This window comes from Anas platyrhynchos, chromosome 10 (assembly GCF_047663525.1).
Source record: "Anas platyrhynchos isolate ZD024472 breed Pekin duck chromosome 10, IASCAAS_PekinDuck_T2T, whole genome shotgun sequence".
In the NCBI taxonomy this organism is placed as follows: Eukaryota; Metazoa; Chordata; class Aves; order Anseriformes; family Anatidae; genus Anas; species Anas platyrhynchos.
This window is the reverse complement of record NC_092596.1, coordinates 11,523,418-11,533,127: the sequence shown is the minus strand read 5'-3', so window position 1 is coordinate 11,533,127 and position 9,710 is coordinate 11,523,418.

Genomic DNA, 9,710 nt, shown 5'->3' with positions numbered 1-9,710 from the left:
CCATTTTCTTTTCAGTTTATTTTCAATTATGTTTTAAAACAAATATTTATGATAATCCTGTTTATATTAACAGACTTGTTTATCTTACTCTATGGGATGCATTAAAGGATTGAATGCAGACCCAGCCAGGGAGAGAATTAACAGTACAAGGACTTGAATTCAGTCAGTCAATGCTGATTGCTTTATGTGGAGACACCCTGTTGCTTAGCCAATTTTCTACCACGTTGGTGTCTGTGCAACTGCAGTGTTGAGGACAAGGACATGAATTAATCAAGAGAAAACGGGCTCTACTTTGTTCTTTGGCTCATAGTATCAATGCTCAAACAGAAACTATGGAGTTTTCACCTGCAACTCCTCCAAGATTACCCAGCAAATGCTATGTGCAGATGTGAATAACTGAACCATGTAACCTGCTCAGGATAGAAGCAGTTACACATGTTCAGATCAGTGTTGTCCCTTAGGCTTGGCTCTCTTTCCAAATAATGCTGACAAGACAACTTAAACCGATAATTTCAAGATACATCTTGTATAATGTTTTCAGAATTACAAAATGGTCCATCTAAATCATTTGTATCTTGTTTAAATTTTGGTTAATTTCTAACTGTATTGTAAGCAGCTTTTAGATATTACCTATCAAGCCCATTTTACTCAGGGAGTAACTGTGTCCCCTATGAAGTCCATGAACTTCACATGAACTTTTGCTGCACCCCACCCACTCCCATTATGGGGGAGTAAAGATGAACACTAGTTTATCTGCTTTCAATTGTGTCATAGTATTGAAAGTAATCACCCTCCCAACTCAGACTGTTGGGACTAACTTTAACATCTAAAACATGCAAAATTTTCAGATCCAGTTACTGGCTTATAATATTGGTAATAGCCACAAACCAAATTTCATAAAGAAGGTAGATCAAGTCTGAATATACATTTTTGGTGAACAGAAAAGCTTCTGTAAGTTCAAGGACAAAAGCCAAATTTCAGAAATCATAATGTAACCACCAAAAAACGATTCACTCTTGCTGAAAGCTTTAAATTTCAGTCAGTTTCCTTTTTGACGGTCTAAACTAAATTTAATTGTCTGGATCATTTCTGCATTGCCTTTTCAAAGACATGTCAAATTGCTTTGATTCCCTTTGCCCTCTCTTTAAACACCTACTAGCAACAAGACACTTTGAATTCCCTTTTTTCATGGTTTAACAACAGAAAATCCTTCAGAATCAGACAGTCCTATTTGCTGAGAGGAGGGTGTCCATTTTTATTATTGGTTTTGTTATGTTTTGTTACCCTCCACTCCAGGCAAATGAAATAACTAAAGGAACTTTCTAATGAATTGGTATATTTCCATTAAAATTAGAATATCATCAACTAGGAGAGATCATTTGTGCAGTGGCAATTTTGTTGAAGTCTGCTGACAAATAAGCCTCTACTTTTTAAGATAAATTGCAGTACATTATTGGACATTATGAAGAAGAAAATATCCGCAAATCATCCCATTCTGGAGTTTTTCTGGCTTGTCTCTACATATATTTTCACTTAGAACAACTGCTGCAGTCTTTATTCAAAATAGTAAAGCTTATACTCTATTTAGAAATAAATTCAGTTGGCTTGGAGGTTGAGAGAAAACTACATGACATCATAAACAGAAGATTCTGAGAGTGACCCTGTGGCAGCTTTGACAGTTTATCAACTCTGCATGTTAAATAGGGCTACTGAGGTTAGGTTATGTCTGCAGAGAATAGAATAGATTATATTAAGAAACATTTGAATTATCACTGCAGAATTTACAAGCAATAAAGTGGTTGGTCATGTCTGCCCTAACTGGTCTACTCAAAACCAGATGGCTTATAAGCTGTGCAGAACTGGGTTCTACTTGTGTTGTTGTACCTTGTATGTCATTACAAGTCATTCTTCCCAATATGCATGAGGGGTCCAGTCTAAAGCGAACAGATGGATTCATACTAACTCATCTGGATTTTGGAATTGAATCTATACAGCACAACCAGAATAATTAAATGAGAGCATTATTCAGAATCACCACAACACATGAAGTTCTTCAGAGACAATAAACCTTTCAGAAGATGCCAGGTGCTGCACTTTAGTCATAACAACCCCATACAGCAGTATGTTCTTGAGGAAGAGTGGCTGTAAAGTTGCCTAGCAGAAGAGGAGCCGGGGGTTCTGTTGACAGCCCGCTGAATGTGAGCCGGCAGTGTGCCCAGGTGGTCAAGAAGGCCAACAGCATCCTGGCTTGTATCATGAATAGTGTGGCCAGCAGGACCAGGGCAGGGATTGTCCCCTTGTACTCAGCTCCAGTGGGGCTGCACCTTGAACACCGTGTTCAGTTTTGGGCCCCTCATTACCAGAAGGATAGTTGCTGGAACATGTTCAGAGGAGAGCAACAACGCTGGTGGAGAGACTAGAAAACAAAATATATAAGGAGTGTTCGAGGGGGTTATTTAGTCTAGAGAAAAGGGGGCTGAGGAGAGACCTCGTTGTCTTCTACAATCACCTGAAAGGAGGTTGTTGCAAGTTGGTCTCAGGTGATAAGTGACAGGACATGAGGAAACAGCCTCAGGCTGCACCAGCGGAGGATTAGACAGGTTATCAGGAATAATTTCTTCACAGAAAGGGTGGTTAGGCACTGGAACAGGCTGCCCAGGGAAGTGATGGAGTTGTCATCCCTGGAGGTAATTATGAGATGTGTGGATGTAGTGCTTAGGGAAACGATTTAGTGGTGGACTTAACAATGTTAAGTAACATCTGGACTTGATGATCCTAAGGGTCTTTACCAATCTAAATGATTCTGTGATTCTCTGGGGAGTCAGAAAAAAAAATAATAATCTGGCACACAGATTCTAAAGATAATGCAGCCTCTTTGTCTTCTTTGCAAAAACTGCTGTCTTTTGAATGCCAAAGATTATTTCTAACCTTTGATGAAAAGCTCTTTTGAAACAGTATGATCACAGTTACTTCTTAACGGTAGCTGATAGGAATTTTCATCAAGGAACTATTTAAGAAGCACTGCATTTCTTTCTATATTGAAAAATATGACCTTTGATGACAAGTAACTGTAATTACATTTGTTAACCTGACTTCAGAACTGAACAAGAGAGATATTTATGATAAATTCTGCACTGCCAAACAAGCTATACAATATATCATTAGTGAAAGAAAATCTGGTACTGTTCAAATGCTGTGAACCCTGGAAGGACTGCTGAGCTTTCCAAACAGCTTGTGTCCTTTGCGCTGTATATCTAATTAGTAACTTTTGGGCTTGGTGTTTTCCTGACAGCTGGTGTATGAACAGAAGATCAAAAACTATAGGTATAAACAGCATAAGATTTGTTAGAAATGAGATTCCAGGAAAACTACCTCTGCAGAAGGAAAACTAACATCTTACTTTGCAGTTTACATTTGTATGGATAATCTTGCTAAATCCGTATGAATTCATTAAAACCTGTAACACAGAATAATAGTTTATTTCTCACTGAGCATCCTTTACACCTTTCAAAACTAAACACAACCTTTCAAGTGTGCAACAAAACTGTCATAAAACATGTCTCCTTTTACGTTGCTTGGGAAGTTTCAGATACAATCTAGGCCTTACACCCTTTAGCTCAACAGCTCTGATTTTTCTCATCATTCAGTGATGAATGATGAGAAAGCGCATCATTCAATGCTTATTTGGTCAGTCTTTACAGCTAGAAGTAACTAGGAAAACAAGAGTACAGAGGCAATAGCAGGCTATCCCCAGGGACAGAATGGGGTTACAAGAAGCATGGAATACAACATAGAAATGACAGAAGAAACTAATAATGATATCTACTGTGTAATGTCCTAAGAAATGTCTTGAAAAGCAGCAAGTTTTATAAGCCTTACATTCAGTAAACAGTATTTCATAGCTTTCCCCAAATTAGTTGTTGCAGATTTTAGGACTCAAGAGAACAAGCCTGTACGGTTTTCTTTTTATCAAAAAAATGGCAACAAAACTGTTTTTAACCAAATGTCTAGAAAACTACTCCAGCCTAAGCTCGTGAACTGAAATGGAGTAAGTATAGTTAATCCATCCTAACACATGCAGAAATCAGTAGAATGGAAGAATGCTCTGACTTTGGAATAAGGTGGATGGGCAAAAGGTGCATTAGCTTGTTTTTAGCTTTTACTACTCAATGCTGTTATTAATTGGCAATAAATTAATCTCTCCCAGTCATGGTGTGTTCTGTCTGTCTATGACAGCCACTGATGAACAATCTCCCTGTCTTTATCTCAACCCATGAGCTTTTTCATTGTATTTTAACACCATTCTGCTAAGCAGCAGGAGTAAGAGTGGCTGTTTGGTGCCCAGCTACCTACCAATGTTAAACCCCAGCACCCATCTGCTCTCTTATCCTCTAAAAACAGAAGAGCAGACCTCACAATCTGTTCTGATTCTTTATTTTTTCCATGCTAGAAACAGATATCCCCTTTAATAGAAATGCTTCCATGAAGTGGATATACCATACATATGTGGCCTGTTTTTATAGGTCTTGGAATCAAAGGAATATTATCAAGATGCAAGACCTCAGTCCAATGCTACTATTTAGAATGAAACAAGAGTCACATTTAGATAGGGGAAAAAAAAAAAAGCGCACAAACAAAACAAAACAACAAGAAAATATTAATTTTGAATTTTGATTAAAGTTGTGCATAACATGGAGGAGAATGAATACTGCTTTCATATAAAATTTATCTGCACCCACATTTCATCTAATGTCCCAAGTTTAAGTCCACTCAAACATTATGAAAACTAACCATGCTCTTTAAATGAATCTCTGAGCTAATAAAATATTTAGACATCTATAGTGCATACTACGTATCACAGAGCCAGATTCATGACTTCAAGTAATTGGTAAAAGAATATACTCTGGAGTGGAAAGAAATTTTGGATACATCATCAATAAGTAAATAGCAAGTTGTACTGTAATACCTCAAGTAATTAGAATATTATTTCATCCTAAATATACCTTAAAAACCTACAACACTATTTCTTTGTGACTTAAAGCTACTAGTGCTTATTCCTGACATAAGTCAGTCTGATTTAGAGAGTCTGATTAAACATTTAACAACAGAGCTCCGAAATAGGAAAAATATTTAGTCTTCAAAAAATATGACCCTACATTATTACGAAGAATGAAGAAAACAAAAAGAAGTAGAAAAGCAAAGAATATTTTTCATATACAAATGGTAAAAAGGAAAATATTACAAGTTTTCTAATTTATTACCACAACCATTTGGCTAGCTCCATCTCAGTAGGGAAATTCCTACATGTGCGTACCCTAGTAAGTTTGCTTTACTCCAGATATAATCATAACAAAAACAGAAATTCATTTAGGCAATTGCTATTTATTATTGAAAGCTTTATAGATTCAAAGATTCAGAGATCCTCATAATGATTTAACAACAAATGATTTGCTATCAAAATTAGCTGAATCATTGCTGTTCTATAATTACCTCTGGTTTGATTCAAAAAAAAAAAAAAATCGTTCACGGATTTAGATAGATCAAAGAGTCCTGAAATAAATAAATCTTTATCTATTCATTTCTGACATCACCAATGCACTATTTGGTTATGTAGTCTATTTCCAAACATCCTGAGACTGAATCTATATAGAATTGTGTTTTAAACCTTCCAATAGTCAATACAAAATTCTCAATACAGTCATCAGGGAAATAACATCAACCAAAAATAATCACAATTACTTCTGACAAATGATTGAACTTACTACAAAAGCGGGTAAGAAATAAAAAAAGTAATTTTACAGGAAAGAGATTATCCTTAGCCCTTTATATGGCACTAAAATGTCCCCAGCAGACACAGAACAACAACAACAACAAAGCAGAATATAATGCATCTAGTGATAGCTAAACTTTTAAAGCCTTCTTGAGTATTTTCTCTAAACTCTCCTCAACCTGAAGAGCTCAAACTGCTGGAAGAAGAATACCCATGGCAACCAAAGCAAAGGTGAAGTACTTTTAGCCTTTAAAAGCTCACTGCACCACATACAAAACTAAAAATTCCTTAAATATATTCTTTTGCAAGATGCAATCTCTCAAGCATTTTGACAAAACTTTCCCATGGTCTAATCATTAGAACAGCTCCACTCTCTACTGCCCCCACACCCCAGCCAACTCCTCACAGTAATTAAGTACGTCTGATTTCCAAACTTGAAAAAAAAAAAATTTAGAATGCCTCAATTTTGCATACTAGAAGGATTTTATACAGGAATGTGGAAAACATGAAGAACAAGTTGATATTTTATTATTATTATTTTATTTACTTAATTACAGCATTTGGATTCTTCTTCTGAAGGCTCTAAATTTGAAACTTTCTTGTCAACTTTCTTCACCCTTCTGCTAGTAGTCTACTACTTATTTATTCTTTCCTTGCAAGAAGTCCAACTGGACTCTTCTCTTTGTTTTCAAAAGTCCTTCTCTAAATGCCTCATTTTTTTAGTATGTAACTTCTATCATTAACTTTTTTATTTTATAACTTTCACACATTTTCCCAGAAATGGGGGATATCAATGCTCCATGACTGACCATAAATTTCCCTTTAGTCTCTTTTTCCTCAGGGGCTTTTTGTTGCTAGCCTTGAATATAGCTGTCTTTTGGTTATCACAAAGATTCACCTCTCAGCTCACTTTGCTGGCTGTCATTTGTCTGTCTTATCAGTTGTTGGATACACCACGACTTTCACTAATGTTTTAAAGTTTAATAGAATGTCTACAAAGTCCCTATTCTGGGTAGCATCCTTTGTTCTGTGTCTGTGGTTCTGATACTACTCTTTTCAGCTCCAAATTTTGTTTTCATTTGTCCCAAATACCGTCCTTTCATTGTCTATAACTTTGCTTCCTGTTCATTGAATCAACATCCAAGTATTATTCCCTTTACCTAAGAGTCTGATGAATCCTCCCTTCTGTTTTTATAACCAACAATATATATGTGTGTATAATTAAATATATTAAATATTATCATAACATTATATATTACATAACTATACATAACATTAATAATATAATATTTAGATATATTATAAAATGTAATAATATAATTATATATAATACCTATTCTAATATAAGTAATATATAAAATAATATAATATATATAATTATAAATATTATATATATAATTATATATTTTATATGTGTATGTATATATATATATATATATAATTTATATATCCTCATAAACCTTAAAAACTCTAGGAACCCAATGAATATTTTGCTTAGCCATAATGTCACTGAAAAAAAAAAAAGGAACTTGGCCTTTCCCCTTATGTCCTATAACAACTTTCTATCCACTACTAAATTTACACATTTTCCCCACTAGATTTCAAACCAAAGAGACTGCCTCTACTCAGTCCACTCATCTGACTCCTCTGTTATATTTATGTGTATGTTCCACTATCTTCCTGACACAATTCACTTGCTTTTCACTTTGTCACCTAGCACAGGTCAAAACCTTTTCTATCATCCCTTCTGAAACACTTAGAAACCTTGTCTCAGTCATCACTTTTCCTAGCGCTTAGCTCTGTAGTGAATCTAAGAAATATTAAAGACACTGTGGGAAATAAAGCACTGAATTGTAGCACTGCAAATTGAAAAATGCACACATTAAGACAAAAGTTACTGCCAATAAACGCTCTCTTTTTCTTTCCTTTTTTTTTTTTCTATCATGTCATTATAAGCTTCAGATTTTCAAAAAAACTCAACTTAGCAAGAAAACAAAACTTAAGCAAGCATGAGTTATTTTCCACATGATTCCATCATATTGTTTTCACCTTAAAATTTTTGTACGAAAGGCTTCATGCTTAAAGAAGCTATTTAGAATACAGAATAAAGACTTCAGTCAGTTAACTTTGCTTTGTTTCCCCTTCTTTTTAATGGCCACATTTTCACCCCCAAAAAAGCTTTATCAACATTCCTTCCTCTGATGTATACTTTTATGAAAAAAAAAAAAAGCTAACGAAAAAGGTAGATTTCATATTGTTGTACAAGATGTATTTTCTATACAAAGAATATATATATTATAAAGAATAACACAGTGTTTTGTTAAATGCATTCCATATATTTAAAAACAAATCTTTACCATACTTCCATTACACTCTTGGAAAATTCCTTTGGCGAGATTTGCTGCCCTTAACAGGATAAAAACTGAGCACCTTGAACCAATTACACCTATCTGCTGGTAAGAAAAACAGCATGCATTGACAATAGCTCAGCAGCATCACCTGAGCCTAATTTAAAGCTGCACATACTTGAGAATTGGCATTCTTCACACACAACACAGGAAAAGAGAGATTCACAAGCACAAGATGGACAAGTAATGAGTAAGGCACTTTTCTCCAAGTTGTTAGAATCAGAGACATGTTCAAACTTCATCACACTACGGTGAACTAGAGGGAGCTGCCACTTGGTCATTGTTTTCTGCATTCTCTCGTGTAATAAAATTTTCAAAAGTGGTAAGAAAAACTATAGAGGTACAACAGAAGTAGAAACAATGTTATTTATGTAGAAAGTAGATTGTGCTTCCACTAGTAAAATTGTGCCAGATTCCAGCTGTGCTTTGTGTATTGAACTCATCATGTTTTTCACCCTTTGCTCCTGACCTTCCAAATGGCCCAGAGGAGTGAGACTATGTGAAGGATCATTAGTTAAGTACAACAGAGCTCCTGCTAGGTTTAGCTAATGAGATTTCTCCTTTAGTGTTCTGGAAAGGGCCAGAGAAAGATTGGCCTAGGCTCTTGTATTCATTATTTATCATTGTTCAATTGTTCATTTATCAGAGGTGTAACAGTCACATCTAGAAGTATACTTACTTGTAAAGGTTGAAGAGTGTATTTGCATACAAAGTAAAAGCATTACACCTAGCTAATTTATAGTTCATGTGACTTTACAGAAAATATCACTGGTCAGAAAACACAGGATTATTAGCATCCATTCCATTAAGTATAATTTAAATTTTCAAAGGTAAATAGCACTAAAACTGTCTGCAGATAGCTGTAGTACAGTGAGGAAGAAGTTCTCCAGGTTCAACATGTAGTGAGCAAAACCTTTATAAAAAAAACAGGAAAAGGATCAGGAAGAGTCAAAACAACACACGTTCTTCATATGGAGCTGAAATCTGAAGAAAGGAACCACTGGTAGAAATCATATGATTTGAAAGACAGGCCAGGGGATTCACTTAAGATAATTAAATTATTTCCCTGATGTTCATCTGAAGTCAGCAATTACATTTTAGAACAGGTAATGAGTGCACAGACTCAACACTTCGCAGATACAATGCTGCTCTAGGCTTCAAAGCCTATAGTTTTCACATAGCTGCTGAGCTCTCTCTAACCTTACAACCCAGCAAAGACAAAAAATCGAGATCCAAGTGAGATCCATTTGGTTTAACAGATAGGAAAAATATCAGGGTTAAAAAAGAGGGAAAATAAACTTATTACAAAGTTACCAGTTTACCCCTAACTGCTCCGAACCTTATGCAATGATACTAACAGGGAATCACTTATTTTTATCAGATGCTCCAAAGCCTTTTTTCCTTCTGTGTCCCAATATTTCTTCAGTAAATGAGGATTTGCAGACTACTAGGGCTTATTCAATGTTGAAACACAGGCCTGGCACACCTCACTCAGAATCATTGACACAATGAGGCTTGGAAGGCACATCCAA